Genomic DNA, 16,889 nt, shown 5'->3' with positions numbered 1-16,889 from the left:
GACATAGTCCTTATTTAAAAGGAAAGCCCACCTCACAAGCTTACTCCTCAATCACTTCTTATTCCAACTGCTAACAACGTGCACAAGCTCGCCCTTTTCGAAATACCATCGTATGCAAAAATTAGACTTTGCATAATAAATTAATTTAACAACGATGCATGCATCCTATGCGTGTTCAATTTTCATTCGTTCTCATATAATAAAACATATTCATTATTTAAATACCAAAGTTCCCAGCATAGAAAACTCTCGGTCATCACCGAAATTAGGCAGCATGTAAACTTTCAATTAGCCCATGGCAAATCATGGCCCAACAAAAGTATTAAAAAATACCCAACACCTAAACTAAAGAAAAAGAAACAGCGCCTAAATACTCCCTGCCATTACACATATATACTCCTTTGACAACACATATATATACTTAACTAAATGCCTAGAATTTGTTAGTAAATAAAATGGCTCAAGCCATTAAACAAATGAACTAAAATATACTCCAAGCCATCATCAACGTATCTCCCTCCCTGCAACTCTCTCTTTCTCTCTATCTCAAATCTTCACTCTCTGCCTCTGTAAAACTCACGCCCTCGCACTCTCTATCATTCTTCTAAAATTCACAAATCATCTCTCAAATTTGGTGTCTCAATTTAGGAACTACAAATCTCCAAAATTAGAAGCACAAAGCTGACATCTTTCTTCCTCTCGGTCTCTCCTCATTCCTTACCATCGGTAAAACTCGCCGCCGCAAGCTCAGTTCGGCAGCTGCTGTCAAAACACTGCCGCCGCGGCCTACCGTCACCGAGCAGCGCCGCCTCTCATATTTTTTTTAGCCAAGCTTTCATATGATTTCTAATTATTGGATTTCAAATATTATATGGGCAGAAAAAGAATTTTAGAAATTTGGAATTGAAGAGAAACACAAAAGGCACATTCTAAGCATTAAAGATCGAAGCTTTAGGAGAGAGTATCATTCAACAAGTTTCCAAAAGTTTCCAAGATACATTTGTTCCAGAATCACAGTGTACTAAGTGTATGTATGTGGGTATGGAATGCAGGGGATTCATAAAAATAGTGGATTATACCTTTGGCATGAAGAGAACAAATTGGGATTTGCATGGTGAATTTAGATTCACAGGCTGCTCGATTTTTCCCTTTCAACTGTGACAAAACAAAAATGGTGCTATGTATTTAATATCCAGAAAGTTGTATACACTGGATTGAAGGGAAAGATTATACCTCTGTTGGAAAGAAGAAAAAAAAACTGCAATTTGTGGAACGACGCTGATTAAATTTAATGAGGTTGTGGGGGAGAGAAATATATGTATAGAGTTAATAGAGAGTATTTGGTTGGAGATCTTTTAGGGAGATGGAGATATGGAAGAAACCGTATGATGATGGAATTGGGAGAAATATTTGACCAAATTTGACTGCTGAGTAGAATAATTAATTAATATTCTACTACTGCAGAGTAGAATAAAAGGCTAGAACAAGAGAGATAGACATAATATGCCCGAATGTTTGATTTAGAGTATTAAATAAATTGTGGCTTTTATTTTTAGTACCTTGGTGTTATTCCAAGTACTTGTAAACATCGTCTAAATTTTTTCCATCGGCTCTCACAACAATCTCGTCGACTATTTTCACCACACAATTAATCAACAACAAATCAAGCATTCACTATTTCCAAATGCGACCAAAATAAAGACGATATTTTACTCGAGGTCTAACACTCGCTCGTTTTCAAAACAAAATCGTAATGTAAAAAGGTGATAATAATAGCGGGTGTTACAATAATATAGGTCGTTGACATGAAAATATTTGTTATTGACATTAATTATTTGTAAAATGTTGCTGGTGACATAATATTTGACATAAATAACGTTTGTTGTTGACATCGTAGTTGACATGAATAATGTTTGCTGTTGACATCGTAGTTGACATCGTAGTTGATATGTGAATTATAAGTATTATTTGTTAGTTGTTGACATTTTAATACGAGTTGTTGACATTCGATATTCTCGGTATTGATATGTGAATAGTAAGTGTTATTTGTTAGTTGTTGACATTTTAATACGAGTTGTTGACATTCGATATTCTCGGTATTGATATGTGAATTGTAAGTGTTATTTGTTAGTTGTTGACATTTTAATACGAGTTGTTGACATTCGATATTCTTGGTAATGATATGTGAATTATAAGTGTTATTTGTTAGTTGTTGACATTTTAATACGAGTTGTTGGCATTCGATATTCTTGGTATTGATATGTGAATTATAAGTTTTATTTGTTAGTTGTTGACATTTTAATACGAGTTGTTGACATTCGATATTCTCGGTGTTGATATGTGAATTATAAGTGTTATTTGTTAGTTGTTGACATTTTAATACGAGTTGTTGACATTCGATATTCTCGGTATTGATATGTGAATTATAAGTATTATTTGTTAGTTGTTGAAGATTTGAATGTTGATGATTTGAAGATTTGAATGTTGAAGATTTGAAGATTTGAAGATTTGAATGTTGAATATTTGAAGATTTGAATATTTGAAGATTTGAAGATTTGTATGTTGAAGATTTGAAGATTTGAAGATTTGAATGTTGAATATTTGAAGATTTGAATATTTGAAGATTTGAAGATTTGAAGATTTGAAAGTTGAAGATTTGAAGATTTGAATGTTGAAGATTTGAAGATTTGAATGTTGAAGAGATTTGAAGATTTGAATGTTGAAGATTTGAAGATTTGAAGATTTGAATGTTGAAGATTTGAAGATTTGAATGTTGAAGATTTGAAGATTTGATGATTTGAATGTTGGAGATTTGAAGATTTGAATGTTGAAGATTTGAAGATTTGAAGATTTGAAGACTTTGAAGCTAGAGTTGGCATAATGTCTCTGTAGTTGACATCGCGCGAAAAAGACAAAAATACCCCCTTGTTGACATGAACTACGCACTGTTGACATCGCGCGAAAATTGTGAATGAGTGGTTGAGATTGCATCTCAATTCTCAATTAAGCCCAAAATACTCAACATAACAAGACCCTATATATATATATAGGGTCTTGTTAGGTTGAGATTATTTACCTTAATTGAGAAATGAGATGCAATATGGGCCACTAATCCATAAGATTCATGTAATTTCAACAGATAACACATTATGTCAACAAGGGGGTATAGTTGTAATTTTATTAATAAAAGACAGAAAACATAAAATTATATTTCAAACCATTTTCTAAAATCTTCTCTAAAACTATCGCTGAAAACCTACAAATCTTCATACAAATCTTCATAAAATCGAAGACATGCAAATCTCGCTGAAAATCTGATCTTCAAATTTCAATTCGTAGACCTTCAAAATCGAAGAGCAAAATCGAACAGTTTTGTGCAATGACGATAGAAAAGCAAAATCGAAGACAATCGGCTGAAGCGCCAATTGTAGCTGAAGCAACGATCGAAGAGAATCGACATTCCAAATCGGTGGTGGTTGAAACGACTTCTTCAGGTTGATGAATTTTCAAAATCGGCATTCAAAATCGTCGTTCATCCGAAAATTGAAGAATTTTTTAACAACAGACAACTAATTCGATGGAGTTTGGTTGAATCTGAAGTTTTTAGGTTGATTTTATCGACTTCGATTCTGTTTTTATGCTTTATTTGTTGATGCCCAGCCAAATTTGTTCCTAATCAGTTTTTTTTAGGTTCGAGTACACTTCATAATCAAAGGTATTTTGGTTTGATTTTCATTAACATGACGTTTTTGTACTTTGTTGGTGAATTATACTCTGTTGACATAAATGCAGATTTGTTGACATTCTATGTGGAATTTATTGATATCATGTATACTCTCTGTTGCTATCATGATAATTTCTTGTTCACATAAACGCAAATCTGTTGATATTTGAATTGATGTGCATTTCTATTGACTTCTAATTTGTTTGTCATTCCAGTGGTAGACATGCTCTATTATATTACAGAGATTCTGTGTTGTACTAGGCTAAAGTTTTATTGAAAGCACGAAATGTGAATATTCTATATTGAAATATTTATTGCAGAACTTCACAAGAAGGAGACATGTGAAGCTGTCACCATGATTGAAACACCACCTATGGTAATTGTTGGTGCCGTTGGGTATGTGAAGACTCCTCGTGGTCTTCGCTGCCTGAATACAGTTTGGGCTCAGCACTTGAGTGAGGAGGTAAAGAGAAGGTTCTACTAGAATTGGTGAAAGTCAAAGAAGAAGGCATTTTCCAAATACTCGAAGAAGCTGGAGACTACAAGGGGAAGAAAGACACCCAGGCACAGCTAGAGAAATTGAAGAAATATTCTTGCGTCATTCGTGTCCGGGCTCACACTCAGGTATAAACTAATTTCTTTTTTTTGAAATTTTATCACTAATTATTTTTTTCATCAGATTTGACTATACGTTTAATGTTTTCTATTGCTATTAATTATTGTACAAATAAGAAAAATGAAGGGATTGAAGGAAAAGAAGGCACACATGATGGAGATACAAGTGAATGGTGGGACTATAGCACAAAAGGTTGATTTTGCATATGGTTTCTTTGAGAAACAGGTCCCCATTGATGTTGTTTTCCAGATGGATGAGATGATTGACATTATTGGTGTCACAAAGGTTAAAGGGTATGAAGGTGTGGTTACACGTTGGGGAGTCACCCGGCTTCCTGGCAAAACCCACAGGGGACTTCGTAAGGTCGCCTGTATTGGTGCAAGGCATCCTGCTAGAGTTTCCTTCACTGTTGCTAGGGCTGGACAGAATGGATACCATCATCGAACTGAACTGAACAAGAAGATCTATAAGCTTGGCAAGGTTGGGAAAGAAGAACACACACCCTCTACTGAGTTTGACAGGTTCCAACACTAGCATCTTTGCAATTTGCATTATATATACTTCCATCTGTCAATTCTTTCCATTGAAATTGATCATATCAGAATAAAAAAATAACGATTTGTTAGTTTGTAAATGAACAGATCCAAGTACAATCTAATGTATGGAAATACTATGTTTTTCTCGTTTATCTTATGACTTTTATGTTGATTGATTGCAGGACTGAGAAAGATATTACACCAATGGGTGGATTCCCTCACTATGGTGTAGTAAAGGATGATTACTTGATGATCAAATGCGGGTGTGTGGGTCCTAAGAAAAGGGTTGTGACTCTTTGTCAATCTCTCCTCAAACAGACATCTCGTGTTGCCCTCGAGGAGATTAAGCTGAAGTTTGTGGATACCTCATCCAAGTTTGGACATGGACGTTTCCAGACCACTGAGGAGAAGCAGAAGTATTATGGTCGGGTCAAGGCATAAATTATTTACTGAAAAGTAATTACATTATTTGGCATCTAATGGTCGGCTCATTTTTGCACTAGTCTTGGATAGCTTAGTTTTTTCTCAACTTGTTTTTCGTGATAGTTTGTGAGAGTTACATTGTTGTATTGAGTTGTAATCTTCTGATTGATTTTTCATTCTTTCCTATTGTTTTTTTAACCCAATTGTCTCGTAGATTTTTCAACTTTGCATGTTATGGCACATGACATAAAGAAATAAGGCAACAGGAATGAGTCAAGTTGGGCTGGAAACAAATGTCACTGAATCATATCAACTTTACATAAGAATACAAAATTTTCAAATATCAAATTATTATAAAATAGTCAAAAGCCCATGTTGTTGTGTTTGTGGGTGGAGGAAGGGGTTATGGATAGGGTTGAGAGTCCATGGTAGGGTTGCAGAATCACTGGAGAAGCTAATGGCTTGTATGTGCAGTTGGCATGACTTGTATGTGCAGTTGATACGATATGGCTTGTACGTGTAGTTGACATGGCTTGAAAGTGTAGTTGACATGGCTTATAATTGTTGTTGACATGGCTTGTATGTGTAGTTGACATGGCTTGAAAGTGTAGTCGACATGACTTATAATTGTTGACATGGCTTGTACGTGTAGCTGACATATTATATACCATAGTTGATATGACTTGTATGTGGAGTTGAGACGATATGTATTGTAGTTGACATGACTTATATGTGCAGTTGACACGATATGGCTTGTACGTGTAGTTGACATGGTTTGAAAGTGTAGTTGACATGACTTGTATTAAAATAACACTTATAATTCACATTTTAATACTGAGAATATCAAATGTCAACAACTAAAAAATAAAACTTATAATTTATATATCAATACCGAGAATATTAAATGTCAACAACTCGTATTAAAATATCAACAACTAAAAAAAACACTTATAATCCACATTTTAATACTGAGAATATCAAATGGTAACAGCTCGTATAAAAATGTCAACAACTAAAAAATAACACTTATAAATAGCCAGAATATCAAATGTCAACAGCTTGTATTAAAATGTTAACAACTAAAAAATAACACTTATAAATAGCCAGAATATCAAATGTCAACGGCTCGTATTAAAATTTTAACTTCGTATTAAAATGTCAACAACTAAAAACTAAACACTTATAATTACATATCAATAGCCAGAATATCAAATGTCAACAACTCTATTAAAATGTCAACAACTAACAAATAACACTTATAACATATCAATAGGCAGAATATCAAATGTCATCAGCTCGTATTAAAATATCAACAACTAAAAAATAACACTTATAATTACATATCAATAGCCAGAATATCAAATGTCAACAACTCTATTAAAATGTCAACAACAAACAAATAGCACTTATAATTCACATATCAATGGCCAGAATATTAAATGTTAACAACTAAAAAATAACACTTATAATTCACATATCAATAGCCAGAATATCAAATATCAACATCTCGTATTAAAATGTCAACAACTAAAAAATAACACTTATAATTCACATATCAATAGGCAAAATATCAAATGTCAACAACTCTTATTAAAATATCAAGAACTAAAATAACACTTATAATTCATATATCACTAGCCAGAATATCAAAATGTCATTAATTTATAGCAAAATGTCAACAGCTTTCACCGACGACGACTTCTATTGGCGTGCAATCAAAAAACTACAATTAGAGTTGAAAGACTAAACAAAACTGAACAATGTTTGTATAAAATAAACCTTGTTTGGCTACAAACAATGGTCAGTATAGCACCACTAATTCACAAACAGAATCATCATCTACTTTACTCATACCCTCAGAATCTGTAGCTTGTTCGAAAATGCAATCGCCACCCAATCCGGCTGCGAAGACGACCACTGCAGCTGCTCAATCTCTGCCCCGGCAGTTTACGTCACAATCGGGACCAATCCGTCCTCCACCGGCTGCCCCATCCACAAGAGGTCCCAAATCAAAGCCTGCGAATCATCTCCCACCGTGCAAATGAGACAGGAGCTATGCGACGCCCACGCAATCGCATTCACACCGACCTGATGCCGCTGCAGCTCCACCATCGGCAGCGTTGGGAAGATTCGAATTGAACTGAATATGAAGTGTACTCCTATTTCTCCTACGAATTGAACCTTCACCCATAGGCAAACGCAACAAGATTTCTCGAAATCTGAACAACTGCATAAAAAAATCAATTCAGCCAAACAAAAATTAATAAACAAAGACGGAATTTGCAGAAAGATCAAAGCAACAACAACTGGTATATCCAAACGAATAAAGAAGCCTCAGATCTAGGAAATTTATGCAGAAACAAAACCTCTCTTTACTGTAGAAGTATTCAATTGAAAACATAGGATACCTTTAACAATATGAAGATCATCAACACCACATTATCATCATGGTAATTGATTGAATTAAACAATTAATTAAACTCCTAATTCATCGAATATGAGATTCAATTTACCACAAGAGATATTCCTCGCCAGATCGGAGATGACAACAGCACGATCGAGTGGGCGATGGTGGAGCTCCTCCGCCACCCGGTGGCGAAGGACGAGTTCCGCCGCATCGTCGGAGAAGGCAACGGATTCGAGGAAGCGCGGATCGACGATTTGTCGTACCTGCAGGCGGTGGTGAAGGAGACGTTGCGGCGGAGAAGGAGCCAGCCTCGGTTTCATCGTCGGAAGAATCGGTCAGGCCAGAGCAGGTGAAGAAGCGGACGATTGCGTACAGATAAGCGGAGAAGAAGCGGAGATTAGATTTTTATGAATTGACGAAAAGGTGAAACTGAGAGATGAAGACGACGCTGGTGAACGAGAGCAGTGTTTGACGGCGATTAGCAACGATATGGCGGCGGAAATCGCCATTATCGTCGGCGAAATTGGAGGGATTAAGATGAAGATGGAGGGCGATTGGTGGTAGCGATTTGGGAAAAAAAAGAATTTTGAGAAGAGGAGAGATGGATGTGAATTACCATTATGCCCTTTCATATTATATTAATCTAAAAATATTTATTGTGTGGCAAAATTTGGACCACTCATTTAATAAAAATGAGTGGCTGATATTGCATCTCATTTCTCAATTAGCCTAAATAATCTCAATTGATCACAATCCTATATATATATATATATATATATATATATAGGAATGATCAAGGTCTAACTATTTTTAAGTATATAACTAGAGAATAAATCTCAGCTATACATCTTGTTAATCTAGACTAATCCTATGGTTTAAACAAACTTTCTTTCAGATTTTTATGAAAAAATACATGTCCAAGGGCATTTTGGGAATTCAATATCTCAACATGAATTAATGAATAAAAAAGAATATCATCGTGAATTCAATCTTCCGAATTCAATCTTCCCAAATCATGCGCAAATCTGAACCAAATTTAGCTAAGGATTTCTTCCAAAAATATGAGATTCCCAATCGAATTCATTCACGATAATCAAGCATGAATTACTTTGAGATTTCTAAACCAAATTCATGCGCGATATCTCAAATCTGAACCAAATTCAGCTTCCCGATCCAATTCATTCACGATTGATCAGCTACGTTTTATTCATCGTGAATTCATTTAGGATCGATCAGCGTGATTTGATTCTGATTGAATTCATTCTTCTGTGATCAGCGTGATCGTTCAGGATCGATCAGCGTGGCAAACCGAAGGTATCAAATTCGCTAACTATTTTACTCATTCTTCACGTTCATTCCTTCATCGCGACGTCTGGATTCCTTATCCCATGGATTCAATTCTGATACATTCATCGGAAGATTATTTCGATTCCGATTCCTCTTCATCGGGAGAGAAAAGAGAAACTGAATCTAAAGGTAATTATCAATTATTATCAATTAAGTGTTGTTGCTCAGCATGATTAGATTGTGTATGATGTGAAAAACGTTAGAATGAACTATATGTGACGAACAGTGAAGTAAATATGCTCAATATGCGTTGTAGTGTAGAAATATGTTTTTTAGTGAGTAAATATGTACTATCGTCTATTAAATATACTTTATAGTGAAGTAAATATTGTTTGTAGTGAAGTACATTATGCATTTAGTGATCTGTTTTCATTTTTGTGAAGTATATTATGCATTAGAATGAAGTAAAACATCATTTAAGTGAAGTATTTCAGTGCTAGAGTGAAATATTTGTGATTCATGGTTAGAGTGAAGTAAAACATGATTTAAGTGAAGTATTCCATGGTTAGCGTGAAGTGTCTGTGATTCATGCTTTAAGTGTTCTATTTTTTCATTTTAGTAAAGTAAAACATGATTAAAGTGAAGTATTCGAGTGTTAGAGTGAATTGTTTGTGATCCATGCTTTTAGTGCTCTGTTTTATCATTTTAGGGAAGTATATTATGCATTAAGTGAACTATTTTATGCTCCTAGTGGTTAGAGTGAAGTTTTTATGATTCATGCTTAAAGTGCTCTATTTTTTCATTTTAGTGAAGTAAAACATGATTACAGTGAAGTATTTTATGCTTACAGTGAAGTATATATTTCTTACAGTGGTTTACGTACCAAAATGTCCCGATGATTTGAAACCAAAAATTGGACAAAGTTTCATGACCCTTGATCGTGCATTGGACTTCTACAACAATTATGCTCGGTCCAACTTTAAGTTTTAGCTTACTCAAGGAAGTTCTTGGTGGATTAGATTATGTAGGGTGTACTGTTTTAGAAGTGCGCAACTACAGACGCGACCTTAGAGCATACGTGGAAGGAGCTGATGCACAAATGCTATTAAATGAGATGCGTAAGAAGAAGGAACTTTGTGCAGCATTTACCTATGAATTTGAGGTCAACTCAAAGGATAGACTGACACGTTTGTTTTGGTGTGATCCAACTGCCAAGAGAAATTATCATTTGTATGGTGATATTGTTTCTTTTGATACGACATACTCAACAAATAGGTACGTGCACACTAATTATATTCATATGCCTCATAGTTTACTGTCTTTCACTTCAATGAAGTATATTGAGCGTATAATGATATATATTGCTCATATAGTGAACTAGTATATGATTATAGTGTATTGTTTATTTCTGCATGCTTATAGTGTTGTTTTTCAATTCAGTGAAGTATATTGAGCATTTAGTGAACTACAATAAGCTTACAATGAAGTATATTGAGCATGGCTCATATTGTACTGTTTTTATTCATTTTAGTGAAGTATATTGAGCATTTAGTAAACTACAATATGCTTACAGTGAAGTGTATTGAGTATTCTTATATTGCTCTGATTTTTCATTTCAGTGAAGTAAAATGTGCTTAGAGTGAAGTATTCCTCGATTAGAGTGAAGTGTTTGTGATCCATGCTTATGTGCACTATTTTATCATTTTAGTGAAGTAAAATATGCTTAGACTGAAGTATTATAGAGTTAGAGTGAAGTGTTTGTGATCCATGTTTAAAGTGCTTTGTTTTTCCATTTCAGTGAAGTAAAACATGCTTAGAATGAAGTATTTCGTGCTTAAAGTGAACTGTTTGTGATTAAAGTATATTCTGCATGTCTTATAGTGATTTTAACATGTAGGTACTGCATGATATTTGCTCCTTTTACGGGCAAGGATAATCATGGTTGCCCTGTGACATTTGCTGCTGGCCTTTTGTCCAAGGAAAATGCAGACTCCTTTTCATGGTTATTTAAACAATTTGTGAAATGTATGGGTGTGGCTCCCAAGCTAACCGTAACCGAGCAAGACTTAGGAATGAAAGTTGCTATTGCAGAGGTTCTTCTTAATACAGGTGCATGTGGCATATAATGAATAAAGTTGCTGACAAATTGCCAAAGAACATGCTTGGTAGTGAAGAACTAAAGAAGGAATTGAATGCATGTGTTTGGTCGGAGTTGATAGAGTCCGATGCATTTGAAGAATCTTGGCATGCTATAATGGAAAGATATGGGCTGGCCAATAATGACTGGTTTTTATCAATGTTTGCATCTAGAAAGTTTTGGGTTCCAGCCTTTTTCCGTGATTTTCCGATGAGCTCGTTGATAAAGACAACATCTTTGTCCGAATCACAGAATAGCTTCTTTAAAAGGTACTCAAAGTGTCGGGCTAACCTTATGCTATTTTATACGAACTATAACCATTCTTTGGAGGCTCAAAGAAGTAATAGTGCAAAGCTTGAATACTATGATTCAACAAAAGTGCCTATTTTGCGAACAGAATTGGAAATCGAGAAACATGCATCAACAATATATAGTGGTAGTGCTTTTAATGCAATTCAAGAGGAGATAGTTTATGCATGTTTCTCTTTGTCTTGTGCAACTCTAGGAGTGTCTACCAATAGAGCGAATGAAGTATATAACATAAATGACAAGGATTCAAACTCATGGACAGTGACTTACTCCATTGGCGATGACACCTATTTGTGTGGATGTAAAAAGTTTGAGAGACTTGGTCTATCGTGCAGCCATATATTTTGTGTGTTGAAATATAAGTTTGTTAAGTTGATACCCGAGAAGTTGCGTGGATGGAGATGGTTGAAGTCACAGTTTGTGAAGCCAATACATGGAGGTTTTTGTGATGATCATGAAATATTCTCTGCTGTAGACGAGAAGAAGATTGCATTTAAAAACATGTATGCATTATTCTTTGAAATAACACAAAGTATTGAAGGGAACATTGACCAAATCAATGCTTTTGCTGCAATTATTGAAGAAGGTAAGAAGCAGCTTCTTGGAGAAGGTGTTGTTCTGTCTTCAATAGAGAAGAGAGCATTGATTGAAAACTTCTACGGCTCACAAGTTCCAAATTTTATTGAAGTTCATCCTCCTAATGTTGTCAGTACAAAGGGAAGTGGAAGTAGGAGGAAATCAAAGAAGGAGGCAGCAATCAAGTTAGCAAAGAAACCAGGCCGAAAGTGTGGAAACTGTCATGTGATAGGACACCATGATTCGAGGAACTGCAAAAAGGAGAATGAGAAGACAAAACAGAGGCAGTGAGGATTTGGAAAGAAATAGTTCACTCTGGTTTTAGGAGGAGAAGAACAAGAAAAAGAGTAGAAACCAATGTTAAAGCTGGTTGTTTTGTTCTATTCCAATAGTTCTGTTCCAAAACTTATTACTTCATTCGGATATTTCTGTTCTTCATTCCTTTAGTTCTGTACTTCAGTCTTATAGTTTCTTCATTTACATATTGAATTTGAATTTGTTTAAACTTTTTGCAAACTTAAATAGAATACACTGAAGTGTTTTTATAATGGCTTATTTGTCACGACCGCACTTAGCTAAGGATAGCAAGGTCGGCTTACCGTGACAAGGGGAGGATTTAAAGAAGAGGGGAAGGAAAAGGGAACATCGCGCAGTTGAACATCACTCGAAATAATTGGAATAGCATAAAAGAATCGTAGTATCATCTCGAAAAAGTATAAACTCAAATGAAGTAATAAATCAACGGAAGCATTCAGGATAAAAGGAAATATGTCATGTGTGAAGACATGACATATTCAGAAAGTTAAGACAAATTCTTCATCGGCTTTGCTCAACACCCACCCGCCCGTCGCCGCTCAACCTGCACATTTAAAAAAAACATGCAGGGCTGAGTACTTGATATACTCAGTGAACAATTGCCAAAATATACTTTACATTAAAACTAGTTTTGTCAAGCCATCACTGAATGAGCTCGGGATTTATCTTAAAAAGGCCCGAGTACACTATACTATTTTCTTTTGTAAACTGTGACTAGTCTGTCTATTTTCCTGTAGCATATACCATATTTGAACCTGTGTGAACCAGAAATGTGGCCACATTCCAAGTCACTGGACCGGCCAACTCGAAGGATGGCTCACGATCCCCTGGTGTACACTAATCCAAGTAGAGTTTGCGGCTCTACTAGAACCCGAATTCGATTAACTGACCTGGTCTAGTAGGGAGGCTCCCCTTGCTAGACAAACAAATAGGTATTGCTAAAAACAGAATATGGCAAGACAAAACATACTTAGAATTTAAATAACTGAAATCATACTGAAAGAGATCTCATAATAATATGTTGGGTTCAAAAGCCCACAAAATAACTGAATAGTAAACAGAAAGCCCACCTCGTTAGCTTAGTTTCCTTAACTTGAATTTTCTTATTCCGACTTTAACTTGCTCGCAGAAATAGCCTTTTTAAAACAACATGTACCTAATTAGACTCAAGAAAATTAATACTTGGAATGCATGCTAAAGTGAGGTTCTGGTTTGTTCTCTACTCTTTCTTAAAAGTTTTTTTTTTTTTTTTTTGAATTTATTTTACAAAATTAAACCGTCACTGTGCTACTATATTAAAACTCAGCTTTCCTTCGAATTAATTATTTCGAAAATTAAAACATCGTCTAGGATATTATCAGAAAGTCACCACAACTATTTATTTTGATCCAAAGATATTCCTGTGCAACAAATAATTCTCGGCCTAAAGTAAATTTCTCAAATTACACTAATATTTTGGCCCTAAGTCCCAAATTAAAATCCATAGCCCATCTTAAAATGATATTCCTTAGCCCAACCATTTAATCCGTTTAGTCAAATCCTCTTTTCCCTAAAACATACCCAATTAAAAATTCAAAATAGAGCAGCCACTTTCCCACCATCGTCACCCCCAAATCACTCATATTCCTTCATCACACAAAAATTCCCAAATTCTAACTCCTCTCTTTTATCCCTCTTTCTCCCAACTAAATCAAAATCCTTGAACAGAAGACTTCATCTAATCCCTTCTTCTTTCTCTCTCCAACAAAACGCAGCACCGCCACTGCCGGACACGCACAGGCAGCGGCGCTGCCTCCCCTCAGCAAACTCCACTCTCTCTTTCTCTAATTCTCGCTGCCGGAAACCCATTCGATTTAGAGCCCCGTCGGAAGTCATCTCTGGACCGGTTGCTGCCGTGCAGGCGCAGGTGTCGCCGTTCAAGGCATCATCGGCGCTGCAACTGCTCTTTCCGGCCAGCGGTAATTCCTTTCCCCCTTTATTTTCTATTCTAAGTTTCATTCATTTATGAGTTGTTCTCAAGAAATTGGAGTTGACTTGGTTTCAAGAGGTTGAACTTATTTCAATATTTGCACAAAAATCTCATGAATTAACTACTGTCAATGATGAAAAGGTATGCCATGGAAATAAAAACATAGATACATGAACTAATAGAAGGTATACCATGTTGTTGGAGCTCACTGTCTCTATTTACTTTTTCTATTAACTCTTATTTTCTTCTTCTCTCAGAATTTGGATGCGGTGAAACTGGAGAATAACTTTGCATATAGAAACATATACGACGGCTATTGTTGGGAGTGATGATATGATATATGCTTTGCTGGAAATTTTTCAAGGCGGTGGAAGGATTTGGCAGATTCTACGGAAGACACGTTGAGTTGGGAGTTAGCATATTTGAAAGTTTATTGGGCTGTTAAATAAAAATAAAGAGGGCATAGAGATGGGCTCTCCCGAAAGTGGTCTTAAAAATAAAGATTGAGCTAAAAATATTTCATAGGCCCAACAATTACATGTAAATTTTCTTACATTTTATTTAAATGGGAATGTAGGGATGTTCATGAATTTGTAAACTCATGTGTATTAGTGGTCTATCAATTACTTCAAAAGTGAAATTCATTTTATTTTTTTTTCATTCATATCTTTTAATTGATTTGATTGAGGAAACGAGAAATTAATACACAAAAGAAACTTGGGATTTTAGATAATATTCTACTAAACATTTGACATTTATATATATAACACAACTAAAGGATATTTGGAAAAGTCGGGGCGTTACATTATTTGTTCTTTATTATGACGTTTATCTTAATCTTACTTTGATATATTTTTCATTTGTCAATCACTTATCAATAATCAATAGATCTCAGAAATGAACTAAATATGGTACCCAATGCAGTATTTCAGGCTAACACTAAACAAAATTTAAAGAGGAAAAACCAATGTTGAGGCTGGTTGTTCTATTCTGTTCTAGTAGCTCTGTTCCAAATGTTACTTTATTCGGATATTTCTGTTCTTCATTCCCTTACTTCTGTACTTCAATCATGTAGTTTCTTACTTCATTTACATTTTTGAATTTGAACTTGTTTAGACTTTTTGCTAGCTTAAAGAGAATAGACTGAATTGTTTTTATAATGTCTCATTAATCTTAAAGAGAATAGACAAAATATATAGTAGGAGTAGATTATTAATCTTACTTTATATTTTCCATTTGTCAATAGATCTTTGAAATGAACTAAGATTTCTGAAATGAACTAAATCGGTTACCCAATGCAGTATTATAGGCTAATAATGAACAACATTACAAAGTGTGGTATTGTATTCAAAATTGCTCATAACAGATGTATGTCAAATACAAAATTTAATTCATTATTTCTTCTTTAAATATGCCGCAATCATTTTCTCAACATCAATTTCAATGTGTTTGCTTTCCTCTTCGTAATACGCTGATGTAACAATTTTGTTGTTGAAGCTTTCGTGGCTGTTTTCGGCTAACAGCAGTGTCGAACAATATTTGGCCCTCAAGCTCTGAAGCACACCTGAACTTGATTTCTACAAGCCGCAATTCCAGCAAACTTCACGTTCACCCTTGTACGTTTCCATATGCCGCATCAGAAATACTCCACAGTCTTCAACGTTATCAACTGTCCTCCATGGCATTTTCAATCTCTCCATTTTGGCGTTGGAAACGATCTTGCAATATGCGTGGAGACCATTCTTGGTGAGGAAGTGACAAAAATATGATCTCTGCATGTACAAAACAAATACATGGCATTTGTAGTTGTGTGTATTCATATGTATGTGCTATTCAATCATAAGAGAAGAATACGAACCAATGTTTCTGGAATGTGAGGTCGGTGTCATCCCCGTTTGCAGAATTGTCTATTATAGCAATAGCATTTCTCTTGAAGCAAAAACAAACAGCATAATAATGCTGATTTGCACATATGGGGAAGAACACCTATTGAATGAAGTAACAAGCAATATGAATGAAGTAATAAAGTATACAAATGAAGTATTGAACAATCTTAAAAATGAAGTAACATGAAAAATGAATGAAGTAATAAAATGTATGAATGAAGTAATATAGTGTAAAAATGAAGTACTAATGAAGTAATGATGCTTGTACCGTGTTCACATCTTTCCATTTGAAATATGGAATTTCCTTCACCTCTCTGTCCAAGTTGTTACAGAAGTTTGCAATAATTGTGTTGACATCCATGGATTGAGGCTTTGTCACAATGGTGTACAACTGCATATTAATATTAATGTAGTTAGGATCTTCATAACATACAATCTTATTATATTTCAATAATTTGTACTTACACATGGATAAGTGGTGAAGAATAGCCGCCTTCATGAGTATGGTGATCAGATTTCTTCCATGTTGTTGAGGTAGGAAGCCCATGCATCTATAACGCCAACCACAATCAATTGTCGAGGTATCAAAGAACACATTTCCATCTTTGTAACTTTCAAAACATGGTCGTCATAAACAAGTACAAATCTGCACATTGTGTAATACATGTTAGAATTTCACATTCTATTGTTGGATATGTTAATGG

At 34.9% G+C, this 16,889-nt stretch overlaps 3 long non-coding RNA genes and 1 pseudogene across 3 annotated transcripts in view; 2 read left to right on the top strand and 2 right to left on the bottom strand.

Moving 5' to 3' along the window:
- Window positions 1-16,889, bottom strand: part of LOC125215886 — a 64,259-nt gene that overhangs the window by 41,948 nt on the left and 5,422 nt on the right. The window lies entirely within an intron of this gene.
- Window positions 4,048-5,317, top strand: LOC125215879 (annotated as a pseudogene).
- On the bottom strand, window positions 12,676-13,919 carry LOC125215884. The gene is made up of 2 exons (XR_007175316.1): window positions 13,401-13,919; window positions 12,676-12,874 (listed from the first exon to the last, which is right to left on the bottom strand). It is a non-coding gene; the product is annotated as an uncharacterized LOC125215884 (long non-coding RNA).
- LOC125215881 lies at window positions 13,973-14,959 on the top strand. Its single transcript, XR_007175313.1, has 2 exons — window positions 13,973-14,288; window positions 14,557-14,959. It is a non-coding gene; the product is annotated as an uncharacterized LOC125215881 (long non-coding RNA).

This window comes from Salvia hispanica, chromosome 3 (genome assembly GCF_023119035.1).
Source record: "Salvia hispanica cultivar TCC Black 2014 chromosome 3, UniMelb_Shisp_WGS_1.0, whole genome shotgun sequence".
Taxonomy (NCBI): domain Eukaryota; kingdom Viridiplantae; phylum Streptophyta; class Magnoliopsida; order Lamiales; family Lamiaceae; genus Salvia; species Salvia hispanica.
Note: the sequence above shows the minus strand (reverse complement) of the source record. Positions and strands in the feature narration are given on the sequence as shown.